The sequence below is a fragment of the Pan troglodytes genome, chromosome 10 (genome assembly GCF_028858775.2).
Source record: "Pan troglodytes isolate AG18354 chromosome 10, NHGRI_mPanTro3-v2.0_pri, whole genome shotgun sequence".
In the NCBI taxonomy this organism is placed as follows: domain Eukaryota; kingdom Metazoa; phylum Chordata; class Mammalia; order Primates; family Hominidae; genus Pan; species Pan troglodytes.
In genome coordinates this window covers 58,692,315-58,713,018 of record NC_072408.2, presented here as the reverse complement: position 1 = coordinate 58,713,018, position 20,704 = coordinate 58,692,315, and positions in this window count along the sequence as shown.

Genomic DNA, 20,704 nt, shown 5'->3' with positions numbered 1-20,704 from the left:
ACACCACACAAAGAAGTTACTGAGAATTCTTCTTTCTTGCAGTATATGAAGAAATCCCGTTTCCAACGAAGGCCTCAACCAGGTCTAAATATCCACTTGCAGACTTAACAAACAGAGTGTTTCCAAACTGCTCTATGAAAAGAAAGGTTAAACTCTGTGAGTTGAACACATCCAGTACAAAGTAGTTTCTGAGAATGATTCTGTCTAGTTTTTAAACGAGGATATTGCCATTTCTAAGATTGGCCTCAAATCTCTTGAAATCTCCACTTGGAAATTCCACAAAAAGAGTGTTTCAAAACTGATCCTTCTAAAGGGAGGTTTAACTCTGTGAGTTGAACACACACCACACAAAGTAGTTACTGAGAATTCTTCTTTCTTGCAGTATATGAAGAAATCCCGTTTCCAAAGAAGGCCACAAAGAGGTCTAAATATCCACTTGCAGACTTAACAAACAGAGTGTTTCCAAACTGCTCTATGAAAAGAAAGGTTAAACTCTGTGAGTTGAACACACCCATTACAAAGTAGTTTCTGAGAATGATTCTGTGAAGTTTTGAAACGGGGTTATTTCAATTTCTATGATTGCCCTCAAATCGCTGGAAATCTCCACTTGCAATTTCCACAAAAAGAGTGTTTCAAAACTGATCTTTCTAAAAGAAGGTTTAACTCTGTGAGTTGAACACACACCACACAAAGAAGTTACTGAGAATTCTTCTTTCTTGCAGTATATGAAGAAATCCCGTTTCCAACGAAGGCCACAAAGAGGTCTAAATATCCACTTGCAGACTTAACAAACAGAGTGTTTCCAAACTGCTCTATGAGAAGAAAGGTTAAACCCTGTGAGTTGAACACATCCAGTACAAAGTAGTTTCTGAGAATGATTCTGTCTAGTTTTTAAACGAGGATATTGCCATTTCTAAGATTGGCCTCAAATCTCTTGAAATCTCAGCTTGCAAATTCCACAAAAAGGGTGTTTCAAAACTGCTCTGTCTTAAGGAACGTTCAACTCTGTGAGTTGAATACACGCAATGCAAAGAAGTTACTGAGAATTCTTCTGTCTAGCATTCAATGAAGAAATCCCGTTTCCAACGAAGGCCTCAACCAGGTCTAAATATCCACTTGCAGACTTAACAAACAGAGTGTTTCCAAACTGCTCTATGAAAAGAAAGGTTAAACTCTGTGAGTTGAACACACCCATTACAAAGTAGTTTCTGAGAATGATTCTGTGTAGTTTTGAAACGGGGTTATTTCAATTTCTAAGATTGCCCTCAAATCGCTGGAAATCTCCACTTGCAATTTCCACAAAAAGAGTGTTTCAAAACTGATCTTTCTAAAGGAAGGCTTATCTCTGTGAGTTGAATACACACAACAAAAAGAAGTTACTGAGAATTCTTCTTTCTTGCAGTATATGAAGAAATCCCGCTTCCAACGAAGGCCACAAAGAGGTCTAAATATCCACTTGCAGACTTAACAAACAGAGTGTTTCCAAACTGCTCTATGAAAAGAAAGGTTAAACTCTGTGAGTTGAACACATCCAGTACAAAGTAGTTTCTGAGAATGATTCTGTCTAGTTTTTAAACGAGGATATTGCCATTTCTAAGATTGGCCTCAAATCTCTTGAAATCTCCACTTGGAAATTCCACAAAAAGAGTGTTTCAAAACTGATCCTTCTAAAGGGAGGTTTAACTCTGTGAGTTGAACACACACCACACAAAGAAGTTACTGAGAATTCTTCTTTCTTGCAGTATATGAAGAAATCCCGTTTCCAACGAGGGCCACAAAGAGGTCTAAATATCCACTTGCCGACTTAACAAACAGAGTGTTTCCAAACTGCTCTATGAAAAGAAAGGTTAAACTCTGTGAGTTGAACACATCCAGTACAAAGTAGTTTCTGAGAATGATTCTGTCTAGTTTTTAAACGAGGATATTGCCATTTCTAAGATTGGCCTGAAATCTCTTGAAATCTCCACTTGCAAATTCCACAAAAAGGGTGTTTCAAAACTGCTCTGTCTTAAGGAACGTTCAACTCTGTGAGTTGAATACACGCAACGCAAAGAAGTTACTGAGAATTCTTCTGTCTAGCATTCAATGAAGAAATCCCGTTTCCAACGAAGGCCTCAACCAGGTCTAAATATCCACTTGCAGACTTAACAAACAGAGTGTTTCCAAACTGCTCTATGAAAAGAAAGGTTAAACTCTGTGAGTTGAACACACCCATTACAAAGTAGTTTCTGAGAATGATTCTGTGTAGTTTTGAAACGGGGTTATTTCAATTTCTAAGATTGCCCTCAAATCGCTGGAAATCTCCACTTGCAATTTCCACAAAAAGAGTGTTTCAAAACTGATCTTTCCAAAGGAAGGTTTAACTCTGTGAGTTGAACACACACCACACAAAGAAGTTACTGGGAATTCTTCTTTCTTGCCGTATATGAAGAAATCCCGTTTCCAACGAAGGCCACAAAGAGGTCTAAATATCCACTTGCAGACTTAACAAACAGAGTGTTTCCAAACTGCTCTATGAAAAGAAAGGTTAAACTCTGTGAGTTGAACACATCCAGTACAAAGTAGTTTCTGAGAATGATTCTGTCTAGTTTTGAAACGAGGATATTGCCATTTCTAAGATTGGCCTCAAATATCTTGAAATCTCCACTTGGAAATTCCACAAAAAGAGTGTTTCAAAACTGATCCTTCTAAAGGGAGGTTTAACTCTGTGAGTTGAACACACACCACACAAAGTAGTTACTGAGAATTCTTCTTTCTTGCAGTATATGAAGAAATCCCGTTTCCAACGAAGGCCACAAAGAGGTCTAAATATCCACTTGCAGACTTAACAAACAGAGTGTTTCCAAACTGCTCTATGAAAAGAAAGGTTGAACTCTGTGAGTTGAAGACATCCAGTACAAAGTAGTTTCTGAGGATGATTCTGTCTAGTTTTTAAACGAGGATATTGCCATTTCTAAGATTGGCCTCAAATCTCTTGAATTCTCCACTTGCAAATTCCACAAAAAGGGTGTTTCAAAACTGCTCTGTCTTAATGAACGTTCAACCCTGTGAGTTGAATACACAGAACACAAAGAAGTTACTGAGAATTCTTCTGTCTAGCATTCAATGAAGAAATCCCGTTTCCACCGAAGGCCTCAACCAGGTCTAAATATCCACTTGCAGACTTAACAAACAAAGTGTTTTCAAACTGCTCTATGAAAAGGAAGGTTTAACTCTGTGAGATGAACACATCCAGTACAAAGTAGTTTCTGAGAATGATTCTGTCTAGTTTTTAAACGAGGATATTGCCATTTCTAAGATTGGCCTCAAATCTCTTGAAATCTCCACTTGGAAATTCCACAAAAATAGTGTTTCAAAACTGATCCTTCTAAAGGGAGGTTTAACTCTGTGAGTTGAACACACACCACACAAAGTAGTTACTGAGAATTCTTCTTTCTTGCAGTATATGAAGAAATCCCGTTTCCAAGGAAGGCCACAAAGAGGTCTAAATATCCACTTGCAGACTTAACAAACAGAGTGTTTCCAAACTGCTCTATGAAAAGAAAGGTTAAACTCTGTGAATTGAACACACCCATTACAAAGTAGTTTCTGAGAATGATTCTGTGTAGTTTTGAAACGGGGTTATTTCAATTTCTAAGATTGCCCTCAAATCGCTGGAAATCTCCACTTGCAATTTCCACAAAAAGAGTGTTTCAAAACTGATCTTTCTAAAGGAAGGTTTAACTCTGTGAGTTGAACACACACCACACAAAGAAGTTACTGAGAATTCTTTCTTGCAGTATATGAGGAAATCCCGTTTCCAACGAAGGCCACAAACAGGTCTAAATATCCACTTGCAGACTTAACAAACAGAGTGTTTCCAAACTGCTCTATGAAAAGAAAGGTTAAACTCTGTGAGTTGAACACACCCATTACAAAGTAGTTTCTGAGAATGATTCTGTCTAGTTTTTAAACGGGGTTATTTCAATTTGCCCTCAAATCGCTGGAAATCTCCACTTGCAATTTCCACAAAAATAGTGTTTCAAAACTGATCTTTCTAAAGGAAGGTTTAACTCTGTGAGTTGAACAAACACCACAAAAAGTAGTTACTGAGAATTCTTCTTTCTTGCAGTATACGAAGAAATCCCGTTTCCAACGAAGGCCACAAAGAGGTCTAAATATCCACTTGCAGACTTAACAAACAGAGTGTTTCCAAACTGCTCTATGAAAAGAAAGGTTAAACTCTGTGAGTTGAACACATCCAGTACAAAGTAGTTTCTGAGAATGATTCTGTCTAGTTTTTAAACGAGGATATTGCCATTTCTAAGATTGGCCTCAAATATCTTGAAATCTCCACTTGGAAACACCACAAAAAGAGTGTTTCAAAACTGATCCTTCTAAAGGGAGGTTTAACTCTGTGAGTTGAACACACACCACACAAAGTAGTTACTGAGAATTCTTCTTTCTTGCAGTATATGAAGAAATCCCGTTTCCAACGAAGGCCACAAAGAGGTCTAAATATCCACTTGCAGACTTAACAAACAGAGTGTTTCCAAACTGCTCTATGAAAAGAAAGGTTAAACTCTGTGATTTGAACACACCCATTACAAAGTAGTTTCTGAGAATGATTCTGTGTAGTTTTGAAACGGGGTTATTTCAATTTCTAAGATTGCCCTCAAATCGCTGGAAATCTCCACTTGCAATTTCCACAAAAAGAGGGTTTCAAAACTGATCTTTCTAAAGGAAGGTTTAACTCTGTGAGGTGAACACACACCACACAAAGAAGTTACTGAGAATTCTTCTTTCTTGCAGTATATGAAGAAATCCCGTTTCCAACGAAGGCCACAAAGAGGTCTAAATATCCACTTGCAGACTTAACAAACAGAGTGTTTCCAAACTGCTCTATGAAAAGAAAGGTTAAACTCTGTGAGTTGAACACATCCAGTACAAAGTAGTTTCTGAGAATGATTCTGTCTAGTTTTTAAACGGGGATATTGCCATTTCTAAGATTGGCCTCAAATCTCTTGAAATCTCCACTTGGAAATTCCACAAAAAGAGTGTTTCAAAACTGATCCTTCTAAAGGGAGGTTTAACTCTGTGAGATGAACACACACCACAGAAAGTAGTTACTGAGAATTCTTCTTTCTTGCAGTATATGAAGAAATCCCGTTTCCAACGAAGGCCACAAAGAGGTCTAAATATCCACTTGCAGACTTAACAAACAGAGTGTTTCCAAACTGCTCTATGAAAAGAAAGGTTGAACACTGTGAGTTGAACACATCCAGTACAAAGTAGTTTCTGAGAATGATTCTGTCTAGTTTTTAAACGAGGATATTGCCATTTCTAATATTGGCCTCAAATCTCTTGAATTCTCCACTTGCAAATTCCACAAAAAGGGTGTTTCAAAACTGCTCTGTCTTAAGGAACGTTCAACCCTGTGAGTTGAATACACACAACACAAAGAAGTTACTGAGAATTCTTCTGTCTAGCATTCAATGAAGAAATCCCGTTTCCAACGAAGGCCTCAACCAGGTCTAAATATCCACTTGAAGACTTAACAAACAAAGTGTTTTCAAACTGCTCTATGAAAAGGAAGGTTTAACTCTGTGAGATGAACACATCCAGTACAAAGTAGTTTCTGAGAATGATTCTATCTAGTTTTTAAACGAGGATATTGCCATTTCTAAGATTGGCCTCAAATCTCCTGAAATCTCCACTTGGAAATTCCACAAAAATAGGGTTTCAAAACTGATCCTTCTAAAGGGAGGTTTAACTCTGTGAGTTGAACACACACCACACAAAGTAGTTACTGAGAATTCTTCTTTCTTGCAGTATATGAAGAAATCCCGTTTCCAACGAAATCCACAAAGAGGTCTAAATATCCACTTGCAGACTTAACAAACAGAGTGTTTCCAAACTGCTCTATGAAAAGAAAGGTTAAACTCTGTGAGTTGAACACACCCATTACAAAGTAGTTTCTGAGAATGATTCTGTGTAGTTTTGAAACGGGGTTATTTCAATTTCTAAGATTGCCATCAAATCGCTGGAAATCTCCACTTGCAATTTCCACAAAAAGAGTCTTTCAAAACTGATCTTTCTAAAGGAAGGTTTAACTCTGTGAGTTGAACACACACCACACAAAGAAGTTACTGAGAATTCTTTCTTGCAGTATATGAGGAAATCCCGTTTCCAACGAAGGCCACAAACAGGTCTAAATATCCACTTGCAGACTTAACAAACAGAGTGTTTCCAAACTGCTCTATGAAAAGAAAGGTTAAACTCTGTGAGTTGAACACACACATTACAAAGTAGTTTCTGAGAATGATTCTGTGTAGTTTTGAAACGGGGTTATTTCAATTTCTAAGATTGCCCTCAAATCGCTGGAAATCTCCACTTGCAATTTCCACAAAAAGAGTGTTTCAAAACTGATCTTTCTAAAGGAAGGTTGAACTCTGTGAGTTGAACACACACCACACAAAGTAGTTACTGAGAATTCTTCTTTCTTGCAGTATATGAAGAAATCCCGTTTCCAACGAAGGCCACAAAGAGGTCTAAATATCCACTTGCAGACTTAACAAACAGAGTGTTTCCAAACTGCTCTATGAAAAGAAAGGTTAAACTCTGTGAGTTGAACACACCCATTAGAAAGTAGCTTCTGAGAATGATTCTGTGTAGTTTTGAAACGGGGTTATTTCAATTTATAAGATTTCCCTCAAATCGCTGGAAATCTCCACTTGCAATTTCCACAAAAAGAGTGTTTCAAAACTGATCTTTCTAAAGGAAGGTTTAACTCTGTGAGTTGAACACACACCACACAAAGAAGTTACTGAGAATTCTTCTTTCTTGCAGTATATGAAGAAATCCCGTTTCCAACGAAGGCCACAAAGAGGTCTAAATATCCACTTGCAGACTTAACAAACAGAGTGTTTCCAAACTGCTCTATGAAAAGAAAGGTTAAACCCTGTGAGTTGAACACATCCAGTACAAAGTAGTTTCTGAGAATGATTCTGTCTAGTTTTTAAACGAGGATATTGCCATTTCTTAGATTGGCGTCAAATCTCTTGAAACCTCCACTTGCAAATTCCACAAAAAGGGTGTTTCAAAACTGCTGTGTCTTAAGGAACGTTCAACTCTGTGAGTTGAATACACGCAACGCAAAGAAGTTACTGAGAATTCTTCTGTCTAGCATTCAATGAAGAAATCCCGTTTCCAACGAAGGCCTCAACCAGGTCTAAATATCCACTTGCAGACTTAACAAACAGAGTGTTTCCAAACTGCTCTATGAAAAGAAAGGTTAAACTCTGTGAGTTGAACACATCCAGTACAAAGTAGTTTCTGAGAATGATTCTGTCTAGTTTTTAAACGAGGATATTGCCATTTCTAAGATTGGCCTCAAATATCTTGAAATCTCCACTTGGAAATTCCACAAAAAGAGTGTTTCAAAACTGATCCTTCTAAAGGGAGGTTTAACTCTGTGAGTTGAACACACACCACACAAAGTAGTTACTGAGAATTCTTCTTTCTTGTAGTATATGAAGAAATCCCGTTTCCAACGAAGGCCACAAAGAGGTCTAAATATCCACTTGCAGACTTAACAAACAGAGTGTTTCCAAACTGCTCTATGAAAAGAAAGGTTAAACTCTGTGATTTGAACACACCCATTACAAAGTAGTTTCTGAGAATGATTCTGTGTAGTTTTGAAACGGGGTTATTTCAATTTCTAAGATTGCCCTCAAATCGCTGGAAATCTCCACTTGCAATTTCCACAAAAAGAGGGTTTCAAAACTGATCTTTCTAAAGGAAGGTTTAACTCTGTGAGGTGAACACACACCACACAAAGAAGTTACTGAGAATTCTTCTTTCTTGCAGTATATGAAGAAATCCCGTTTCCAACGAAGGCCACAAAGAGGTCTAAATATCCACTTGCAGACTTAACAAACAGAGTGTTTCCAAACTGCTCTATGAAAAGAAAGGTTAAACTCTGTGAGTTGAACACATCCAGTACAAAGTAGTTTCTGAGAATGATTCTGTCTAGTTTTTAAACGAGGATATTGCCATTTCTAAGATTGGCCTCAAATCTCTTGAAATCTCCACTTGGAAATTCCACAAAAAGAGTGTTTCAAAACTGATCCTTCTAAAGGGAGGTTTAACTCTGTGAGATGAACACACACCACACAAAGTAGTTACTGAGAATTCTTCTTTCTTGCAGTATATGAAGACATCCCGTTTCCAACGAAGGCCACAAAGAGGTCTAAATATCCACTTGCAGACTTAACAAACAGAGTGTTTCCAAACTGCTCTATGAAAAGAAAGGTTAAACCCTGTGAGTTGAACACATCCAGTACAAAGTAGTTTCTGAGAATGATTCTGTCTAGTTTTTAAACGAGGATATTGCCATTTCTTAGATTGGCCTCAAATCTCTTGAAACCTCCACTTGCAAATTCCACAAAAAGGGTGTTTCAAAACTGCTGTGTCTTAAGGAACGTTCAACTCTGTGAGTTGAATACACGCAACGCAAAGAAGTTACTGAGAATTCTTCTGTCTAGCATTCAATGAAGAAATCCCGTTTCCAACGAAGGCCTCAACCAGGTCTAAATATCCACTTGCAGACTTAACAAACAGAGTGTTTCCAAACTGCTCTATGAAAAGAAAGGTTAAACTCTGTGAGTTGAACACACACATTACAAAGTAGTTTCTGAGAATGATTCTGTGTAGTTTTGAAACGGGGTTATTTCAATTTCTAAGATTGCCCTCAAATCGCTGGAAATCTCCACTTGCAATTTCCACAAAAAGAGTGTTTCAAAACTGATCTTTCTAAAGGAAGGTTTAACTCTGTGTGTTGAACACACACCACACAAAGTAGTTACTGAGAATTCTTCTTTCTTGCAGTATATGAAGAAATCCCGTTTCCAACGAAGGCCACAAAGAGGTCTAAATATCCACTTGCAGACTTAACAAACAGAGTTTTTCCAAACTGCTCTATGAAAAGAAAGGTTAAACTCTGTGAGTTGAACACATCCAGTACAAAGTAGTTTCTGAGAATGATTCTGTCTAGTTTTTAAACGAGGATATTGCCATTTCTAAGATTGGCCTCAAATATCTTGAAATCTCCACTTGGAAATTCCACAAAAAGAGTGTTTCAAAACTGATCCTTCTAAAGGGAGGTTTAACTCTGTGAGTTGAACACACACCACACAAAGTAGTTACTGAGAATTCTTCTTTCTTGCAGTATATGAAGAAATCCCGTTTCCAACGAAGGCCACAAAGAGGTCTAAATATCCACTTGCAGACTTAACAAACAGAGTGTTTCCAAACTGCTCTATGAAAAGAAAGGTTAAACTCTGTGATTTGAACACACCCATTACAAAGTAGTTTCTGAGAATGATTCTGTGTAGTTTTGAAACGGGGTTATTTCAATTTCTAAGATTGCCCTCAAATCGCTGGAAATCTCCACTTGCAATTTCCACAAAAAGAGTGTTTCAAAACTGATCTTTCTAAAGGAAGGTTTAACTCTGTGAGGTGAACACACACCACACAAAGAAGTTACTGAGAATTCTTCTTTCTTGCAGTATATGAAGAAATCCCGTTTCCAACGAAGGCCACAAAGAGGTCTAAATATCCACTTGCAGACTTAACAAACAGAGTGTTTCCAAACTGCTCTATGAAAAGAAAGGTTAAACTCTGTGAGTTGAACACATCCAGTACAAAGTAGTTTCTGAGAATGATTCTGTCTAGTTTTTAAACGAGGATATTGCCATTTCTAAGATTGGCCTCAAATCTCTTGAAATCTCCACTTGGAAATTCCACAAAAAGAGTGTTTCAAAACTGATCCTTCTAAAGGGAGGTTTAACTCTGTGAGATGAACACACACCACACAAAGTAGTTACTGAGAATTCTTCTTTCTTGCAGTATATGAAGACATCCCGTTTCCAACGAAGGCCACAAAGAGGTCTAAATATCCACTTGCAGACTTAACAAACAGAGTGTTTCCAAACTGCTCTATGAAAAGAAAGGTTGAACACTGTGAGTTGAACACATCCAGTACAAAGTAGTTTCTGAGAATGATTCTGTCTAGTTTTTAAACGAGGATATTGCCATTTCTAATATTGGCCTCAAATCTCTTGAATTCTCCACTTGCAAATTCCACAAAAAGGGTGTTTCAAAACTGCTCTGTCTTAAGGAACGTTCAACCCTGTGAGTTGAATACACACAACACAAAGAAGTTACTGAGAATTCTTCTGTCTAGCATTCAATGAAGAAATCCCGTTTCCACCGAAGGCCTCAACCAGGTCTAAATATCCACTTGCAGACTTAACAAACAAAGTGTTTTCAAACTGCTCTATGAAAAGGAAGGTTTAACTCTGTGAGATGAACACATCCAGTACAAAGTAGTTTCTGAGAATGATTCTGTCTAGTTTTTAAACGAGGATATTGCCATTTCTAAGATTGGCCTCAAATCTGTTGAAATCTCCACTTGGAAATTCCACAAAAATAGTGTTTCAAAACTGATCCTTCTAAAGGGAGGTTTAACTCTGTGAGTTGAACACACACCACACAAAGTAGTTACTGAGAATTCTTCTTTCTTGCAGTATATGAAGAAATCCCGTTTCCAACGAAGGCCACAAAGAGGTCTAAATATCCACTTGCAGACTTAACAAACAGAGTGTTTCCAAACTGCTCTATGAAAAGAAAGGTTAAACTCTGTGAGTTGAACACACCCTTTACAAAGTAGTTTCTGAGAATGATTCTGTGTAGTTTTGAAACGGGGTTATTTCAATTTCTAAGATTGCCGTCAAATCGCTGGAAATCTCCACTTGCAATTTCCACAAAAAGAGTGTTTCAAAACTGATCTTTCTAAAGGAAGGTTTAACTCTGTGAGTTGAACACACACCACACAAAGAAGTTACTGAGAATTCTTTCTTGCAGTATATGAGGAAATCCCGTTTCCAACGAAGGCCACAAACAGGTCTAAATATCCACTTGCAGACTTAACAAACAGAGTGTTTCCAAACTGCTCTATGAAAAGAAAGGTTAAACTCTGTGAGTTGAACACACCCATTACAAAGTAGTTTCTGAGAATGATTCTGTCTAGTTTTTAAACGGGGTTATTTCAATTTGCCCTCAAATCGCTGGAAATCTCCACTTGCAATTTCCACAAAAAGAGTGTTTCAAAACTGATCTTTCTAAAGGAAGGTTTAACTCTGTGAGTTGAACAAACACCACAAAAAGTACTTACTGAGAATTCTTCTTTCTTGCAGTATACGAAGAAATCCCGTTTCCAACGAAGGCCACAAAGAGGTCTAAATATCCACTTGCAGACTTAACAAACAGAGTGTTTCCAAACTGCTCTATGAAAAGAAAGGTTAAACTCTGTGAGTTGAACACATCCAGTACAAAGTAGTTTCTGAGAATGATTCTGTCTAGTTTTTAAACGAGGATATTGCCATTTCTAAGATTGGCCTCAAATCTCTTGAAATCTCCACTTGGAAATTCCACAAAAATAGTGTTTCAAAACTGATCCTTCTAAAGGGAGGTTTAACTCTGTGAGTTGAACACACACCACACAAAGTAGTTACTGAGAATTCTTCTTTCTTGCAGTATATGAAGAAATCCCGTTTCCAACGAAGGCCACAAAGAGGTCTAAATATCCACTTGCAGACTTAACAAACAGAGTGTTTCCAAACTGCTCTATGAAAAGAAAGGTTAAACTCTGTGATTTGAACACACCCATTACAAAGTAGTTTCTGAGAATGATTCTGTGTAGTTTTGAAACGGGGTTATTTCAATTTCTAAGATTGCCCTCAAATCGCTGGAAATCTCCACTTGCAATTTCCACAAAAAGAGGGTTTCAAAACTGATCTTTCTAAAGGAAGGTTTAACTCTGTGAGGTGAACACACACCACACAAAGAAGTTACTGAGAATTCTTCTTTCTTGCAGTATATGAAGAAATCCCGTTTCCAACGAAGGCCACAAAGAGGTCTAAATATCCACTTGCAGACTTAACAAACAGAGTGTTTCCAAACTGCTCTATGAAAAGAAAGGTTAAACTCTGTGAGTTGAACACATCCAGTACAAAGTAGTTTCTGAGAATGATTCTGTCTAGTTTTTAAACGAGGATATTGCCATTTCTAAGATTGGCCTCAAATCTCTTGAAATCTCCACTTGGAAATTCCACAAAAAGAGTGTTTCAAAACTGATCCTTCTAAAGGGAGGTTTAACTCTGTGAGATGAACACACACCACACAAAGTAGTTACTGAGAATTCTTCTTTCTTGCAGTATATGAAGACATCCCGTTTCCAACGAAGGCCACAAAGAGGTCTAAATATCCACTTGCAGACTTAACAAACAGAGTGTTTCCAAACTGCTCTATGAAAAGAAAGGTTGAACACTGTGAGTTGAACACATCCAGTACAAAGTAGTTTCTGAGAATGATTCTGTCTAGTTTTTAAACGAGGATATTGCCATTTCTAATATTGGACTCAAATCTCTTGAATTCTCCACTTGCAAATTCCACAAAAAGGGTGTTTCAAAACTGCTCTGTCTTAAGGAACGTTCAACCCTGTGAGTTGAATACACACAACACAAAGAAGTTACTGAGAATTCTTCTGTCTAGCATTCAATGAAGAAATCCCGTTTCCAACGAAGGCCTCAACCAGGTCTAAATATCCACTTGCAGACTTAACAAACAAAGTGTTTTCAAACTGCTCTATGAAAAGGAAGGTTTAACTCTGTGAGATGAACACATCCAGTACAAAGTAGTTTCTGAGAATGATTCTGTCTAGTTTTTAAACGAGGATATTGCCATTTCTAAGATTGGCCTCAAATCTCTTGAAATCTCCACTTGGAAATTCCACAAAAATAGTGTTTCAAAACTGATCCTTCTAAAGGGAGGTTTAACTCTGTGAGTTGAACACACACCACACAAAGTAGTTACTGAGAATTCTTCTTTCTTGCAGTATATGAAGAAATCCCGTATCCAACGAAGGCCACAAATAGGTCTAAATATCCACTTGCAGACTTAACAAACAGAGTGTTTCCAAACTGCTCTATGAAAAGAAAGGTTAAACTCTGTGAGTTGAACACACCCATTACAAAGTAGTTTCTGAGAATGATTCTGTGTAGTTTTGAAACGGGGTTATTTCAATTTCTAAGATTGCCCTCAAATCGCTGGAAATCTCCACTTGCAATTTCCACAAAAAGAGTGTTTCAAAACTGATCTTTCTAAAGGAAGGTTTAACTCTGTGAGTTGAACACACACCACACAAAGAAGTTACTGAGAATTCTTTCTTGCAGTATATGAGGAAATCCCGTTTACAACGAAGGCCACAAACAGGTCTAAATATCCACTTGCAGACTTAACAAACAGAGTGTTTCCAAACTGCTCTATGAAAAGAAAGGTTAAACTCTGTGAGTTGAACACACCCATTACAAAGTAGTTTCTGAGAATGATTCTGTCTAGTTTTTAAACGGGGTTATTTCAATTTGCCCTCAAATCGCTGGAAATCTCCACTTGCAATTACCACAAAAAGAGTGTTTCAAAACTGATCTTTCTAAAGGAAGGTTTAACTCTGTGAGTTGAACAAACACCACACAAAGTAGTTACTGAGAATTCTTCTTTCTTGCAGTATATGAAGAAATCCCGTTTCCAACGAAGGCCACAAAGAGGTCTAAATATCCACTTGCAGACTTAACAAACAGAGTGTTTCCAAACTGCTCTATGAAAAGAAAGGTTAAACTCTGTGAGTTGAACACATCCAGTACAAAGTAGTTTCTGAGAATGATTCTGTCTAGTTTTTAAACGAGAATATTTCCATTTCTTAGATTGGCCTCAAATCTCTTGAAACCTCCACTTGCAAATTCCACAAAAAGGGTGTTCCAAAACTGCTCTGTCTTAAGGAACGTTCAACTCTGTGAGTTGAATACACGCAACGCAAAGAAGTTACTGAGAATTCTTCTGTCTAGCATTCAATGAAGAAATCCCGTTTCCAACGAAGGCCTCAACCAGGTCTAAATATCCACTTGCAGACTTAACAAACAGAGTGTTTCCAAACTGCTCTATGAAAAGAAAGGTTAAACTCTGTGAGTTGAACACACCCATTACAAAGTAGTTTCTGAGAATGATTCTGTGTAGTTTTGAAACGGGGTTATTTCAATTTCTAAGATTGCCCTCAAATCGCTGGAAATCTCCACTTGCAATTTCCACAAAAAGAGTGATTCAAAACTGATCTTCCTAAAGGAAGGTTTAAATCTGTGAGTTGAACACACACCACACAAAGAAGTTACTGAGAATTCTTCTTTCTTGCAGTATATGAAGAAATCCCGTTTCCAACGAAGGCCACAAAGAGGTCTAAATATCCACTTGCAGACTTAACAAACAGAGTGTTTCCAAACTGCTCTATGAAAAGAAAGGTTAAACACTGTGAGTTGAACACATCCAGTACAAAGTAGTTTCTGAGAATGATTCTGTCTAGTTTTTAAACGAGGATATTGCCATTTCTAAGATTGGCCTCAAATCTCTTGAAATCTCCACTTGCAAATTCCACAAAAAGGGTGTTTCAAAACTGATCCTTCTAAAGGGAGGTTTAACTCTGTGAGTTGAATACACACAACACAAAGAAGTTACTGAGAATTCTTCTGTCTAGCATTCAATGAAGAAATCCCGTTTCCAACGAAGGCCTCAACCAGGTCTAAATATCCACTTGCAGACTTAACAAACAGAGTGTTTCCAAACTGCTCTATGAAAAGAAAGGTTAAACCCTGTGAGTTGAACACATCCAGTACAAAGTAGTTTCTGAGAATGATTCTGTCTAGTTTTTAAACGAGGATATTGCCATTTCTAAGATTGGCCTCAAATCTCTTGAAATCTCCACTTGCAAATTCCACAAAAAGGGTGTTTCAAAACTGCTCTGTCTTAAGGAACGTACAACTCTGTGAGTTGAATACACGCAACGCAAAGAAGTTACTGAGAATTCTTCTGTCTAGCATTCAATGAAGAAATCCCGTTTCCAACGAAGGCCTCAACCAGGTCTAAATATCCACTTGCAGACTTAACAAAGAGAGTGTTTCCAAACTGCTCTATGAAAAGAAAGGTTAAACTCTGTGAGTTGAACACATCCAGTACAAAGTAGTTTCTGAGAATGATTCTGTCTAGTTTTTAAACGAGGATATTGCCATTTCTAAGATTGGCCTCAAATCTCTTGAAATCTCCACTTGGAAATTCCACAAAAAGAGTGTTTCAAAACTGATCCTTCTAAAGGGAGGTTTAACTCTGTGAGTTGAACACACACCACACAAAGTAGTTACTGAGAATTCTTCTTTCTTGCAGTATATGAAGAAATCCCGTTTCCAACGAAGGCCACAATGAGGTCTAAATATCCACTTGCAGACTTAACAAACAGCGTGTTTCCAAACTGCTCTATGAAAAGAAAGGTTAAACTCTGTGAGTTGAACATACCCATTACAAAGTAGTTTCTGAGAATGATTCTGTGTAGTTTTGAAACGGGGTTATTTCAATTTCTAAGATTGCCCTCAAATCGCTGGAAATCTCCACTTGCAATTTCCACAAAAAGAGTGTTTCAAAACTGATCTTTCTAAAGGAAGGTTTACCTCTGTGAGTTGAACACACACCACACAAAGAAGTTACTGAGAATTCTTCTTTCTTGCAGTATATGAAGAAATCCGTTTCCAACGAAGGCCACAAAGAGGTCTAAATATCCACTTGCAGACTTAACAAACAGAGTGTTTCCAAACTGCTCTATGAAAAGAAAGGTTAAACTCTGTGAGTTGAAGACATCCAGTACAAAGTAGTTTCTGAGAATGATTCTGTCTAGTTTTTAAACGAGGATATTGCCATTTCTAAGATTGGCCTCAAATCTCTTGAAATCTCCACTTGCAAATTCCACAAAAAGAGTGTTTCAAAACTGATCCTTCTAAAGGGAGGTTTAACTCTGTGAGTTGAACACACACCACACAAAGTAGTTACTGAGAATTCTTCTTTCTTGCAGTATATGAAGAAATCCCGTTTCCAACGAAGGCCACAAAGAGGTCTAAATATCCACTTGCAGACTTAACAAACAGAGTGTTTCCAAACTGCTCTATGAAAAGAAAGGTTAAACTCTGTGAGTTGAACACATCCAGTACAAAGTACTTTCTAAGAATGATTCTGTCTAGTTTTTAAAAGAGGATATTGCCCTTTCTAAGATTGGCTTCAAATCTCTTGAATTCTCCACTTGCAAATTCCACAAAAAGGGTGTTTCAAAACTGCTCTGTCTTAAGGAACGTTCAATTCTGTGAGTTGAATACACACAACGCAAAGAAGTTACTGAGAATTCTTCTGTCTAGCATTCAATGAAGAAATCCCGTTTCCAATGAAGGCCTCAACCAGGTCTAAATATCCACTTGCAGACTTAACAAACAGAGTGTTTCCAAACTGCTCTATGAAAAGAAAGGTTAAACTCTGTGAGTTGAACACACCCATTACAAAGTAGTTTCTGAGAATGATTCTGTGTAGTTTTGAAACGGGGTTATTTCAATTTGCCCTCAAATCGCTGGAAATCTCCACTTGCAATTTCCACAAAAAGAGTGTTTCAAAACTGATCTTTCTAAAGGAAGGTTTAACTCTGTGAGTTGAACACACACCACACAAAGAAGTTACTGAGAATTCTTCTTTCTTGCAGTATATGAAGAAATCCCGTTTCCAACGAAGGCCACAAAGAGGTCTAAATATCCACTTGCAGACTTAACAAACAGAGTGTTTCCAAACTGCTCTATGAGAAGAAAGGTTAAACCCTGTGAGTTGAACACATCCATTACAAAGTAGTTTCTGAGAATGATTCTGTCTAGTTTTTAAACGAGGATATTGCCATTTCTAAGATTGGCGTCAAATCTCTTGAAATCTCCACTTGGAAATTCCACAAAAAGAGTGTTTCAAAACTGATCCTTCTAAAGGGAGGTTTAACTCTGTGAGTTGAACACACACCACACAAAGTAGTTACTGAGAATTCTTCTTTCTTGCAGTATATGAAGAAATCCCGTTTCCAACGAAGGCCACAAAGAGGTCTAAATATCCACTTGCAGACTTAACAAACAGAGTGTTTCCAAACTGCTCTATGAAAAGAAAGGTTAAACTCTGTGAGTTGAACACACCCATTACAAAGTAGTTTCTGAGAATGATTCTGTGAAGTTTTGAAACGGGGTTATTTCAATTTCTAAGATTCCCCTCAAATCGCTGGAAATCTCCACTTGCAATTTCCACAAAAAGAGTGTTTCAAAACTGATCTTTCTAAAAGAAGGTTTAACTCTGTGAGTTGAACACACACCACACAAAGAAGTTACTGAGAATTCTTCTTTCTTGCAGTATATGAAGAAATCCCGTTTCCAACGAAGGCCACAAAGAGGTCTAAATATCCACTTGCAGACTTAACAAACAGAGTGTTTCCAAACTGCTCTATGAGAAGAAAGGTTAAACCCTGTGAGTTGAACACATCCAGTACAAAGTAGTTTCTGAGAATGATTCTGTCTAGTTTTTAAACGAGGATATTGCCATTTCTAAGATTGGCCTCAAATCTCTTGAAATCTCAGCTTGCAAATTCCACAAAAAGGGTGTTTCAAAACTGCTCTGTCTTAAGGAACGTTCAACTCTGTGAGTTGAATACACGCAATGCAAAGAAGTTACTGAGAATTCTTCTGTCTAGCATTCAATGAAGAAATCCCGTTTCCAACGAAGGCCTCAACCAGGTCTAAATATCCACTTGCAGACTTAACAAACAGAGTGTTTCCAAACTGCTCTATGAAAAGAAAGGTTAAACTCTGTGAGTTGAACACATCCAGTACAAAGTAGTTTCTGAGAGTGATTCTGTCTAGTTTTTAAACGAGGATATTGCCATTTCTAAGATTGGCCTCAAATCTCTTGAAATCTCCACTTGGAAATTCCACAAAAAGAGTGTTTCAAAACTGATCCTTCTAAAGGGAGGTTTAACTCTGTGAGTTGAACACACACCACACAAAGTAGTTACTGAGAATTCTTCTTTCTTGCAGTATATGAAGAAATCCCGTTTCCAACGAAGGCCACAAAGAGGTCTAAATATCCACTTGCAGACTTAACAAACAGAGTGTTTCCAAACTGCTCTATGAAAACAAAGGTTAAACTCTGTGAGTTGAACACACCCATTACAAAGTAGTTTCTGAGAATGATTCTGTGTAGTTTTGAAACGGGGTTATTTCAATTTGCCCTCAAATCGCTGGAAATCTCCACTTGCAATTTCCACAAAAAGAGTGTTTCAAAACTGATCTTTCTAAAGGAAGGTTTAACTGTGTGAGTTGAACACACACCACACAAAGAAGTTACTGAGAATTCTTCTTTCTTGCAGTATAGGAAGAAATCCCGTTTCCAACGAAGGCCACAAAGAGGTCTAAATATCCACTTGCAGACTTAACAAACAGAGTGTTTCCAAACTGCTCTCTGAAAAGAAAGGTTAAACTCTGTGAGTTGAACACATCCAGTACAAAGTAGTTTCTGAGAATGATTCTGTCTAGTTTTTAAACGAGGATATTGCCATTTCTAAGATTGGCCTCAAATCTCTTGAAATCTCCACTTGGAAATTCCACAAAAAGAGTGTTTCAAAACTGCTCTGTCTTAAGGAACGTTCATCTCTGTTAGTTGAATACACGCAACGCAAAGAAGTTGCTGAGAATTCTTCTGTCTCGCATTCAATGAAGAAATCCCGTTTCCAACGAAGGCCTCAACCAGGTCTAAATATCCACTTGCAGACTTAACAAACAGAGTGTTTCCAAACTGCTCTATGAAAAGAAAGGTTAAACTCTGTGAGTTGAACACACCCATTACAAAGTAGTTTCTGAGAATGATTCTGTGTAGTTTTGAAACGGGGTTAGTTCAATTTCTAAGATTGCCCTCAAATCGCTGGAAATCTCCACTTGCAATTTCCACAAAAAGAGTGTTTCAAAACTGATCTTTCTAAAGGAAGGTTTAACTCTGTGAGTTGAACACACACCACACAAAGAAGTTACTGAGAATTCTTCTTTCTTGCAGTATATGAAGAAATCCCGTTTCCAACGAAGGCCACAAAGAGGTCTAAATATCCACTTGCAGACTTAACAAACAGAGTGTTTCCAAACTGCTCTATGAAAAGAAAGGTTAAACCCTGTGAGTTGAACACATCCAGTACAAAGTAGTTTCTGAGAATGATTCTGTCTAGTTTTTAAACGAGGATATTGCCATTTCTAAGATTGGCCTCAAATCTCTTGAAATCTCCACTTGCAAATTCCACAATAAGGGTGTTTCAAAACTGCTCTGTCTTAAGGAACGTTCAACTCTGTGAGTTGAATACACGCAACGCAAAGAAGTTACTGAGAATTCTTCTGTCTAGCATTCAATGAAGAAATCCCGTTTCCAACGAAGGCCTCAACCAGGTCTAAATATCCACTTGCAGACTTAACAAACAGAGTGTTTCCAAACTGCTCTATGAAAAGAAAGGTTAAACTCTGTGAGTTGAACACACACATTAAAAAGTAGTTTCGTATAAGGTGTAAGGAAGGGATCCAGTTTCAGCTTTCTACATATGGCTAGCCAGTTTTCCCAGCACCATTTATTAAATAGATTTAAACGTTAGACCTAAAACCATAAAAACCCTAGAAGAAAACCTAGGCATTACCATTCAGGACATAGGCGTGGGCAAGGACTTCATGTCCAAAACACCAAAAGCAATGGCAACAAAAGACAAAATTGACAAATGGGATCTAATTAAACTAAAGAGCTTCTGCACAGCAAAAGAAACTACCATCAGAGTGAATAGGCAACCTACAACATGGGAGAAAATTTTCGCAACCTACTCATCTGACAAAGGGCTAATATCCAGAATCTACAGTGAACTCAAACAAATTTACAAGAAAAAAACAAACAACCCCATCAAAAAGTGGGCGAAGGACATGAACAGGCACTTCTCAAAAGAAGACATTTATGCAGCCAAAAAACACATGAAAAAATGCTCATCATCACTGGCCATCAGAGAAATGCAAATCAAAACCACTATGAGATATCATCTCACCCCAGTTAGAATGGCAATCATTAAAAAGTCAGGAAACAACAAGTGCTGGAGAGGATGTGGAGAAATAGGAACACTTTTACACTGTTGGTGGGACTGTAAACTAGTTCAACCATTGTGGAAGTCAGTGTGGCAATTCCTCAGGGATCTAGAACTAGAAATACCATTTGACCCAGCCATCCCATTACTGGGTATATACCCAAATGACTATAAATCATGCTGCTATAAAGACACATGCACACGTATGTTTATTGCGGCATTATTCACAATAGCAAAGACTTGGAACCAACCCAAATGTCCAACAATGATAGACTGGATTAAGAAAATGTGGCACATATACACCATGGAATACTATGCAGCCATAAAAAATGATGAGTTCATATCCTTTGTAGGGACATGGATGAAATTGGAAACCATCATTCTCAGTAAACTATCGCAACAACAAAAAACCAAACACCGCATATTCTCACTCATAGGTGGGAATTGAACAATGAGATCACATGGACACAGGAAGGGGAATATCATACTCTGGGGACTGTGGTGGGGAGGGGGGAGGGAGGAGGGATAGCATTGGGAGATATACCTAATGCTAGATGACGAGTTAGTGGGTGCAGCGCACCAGCATGGCACATGTATACATATGTAACTAACCTGCACAATGTG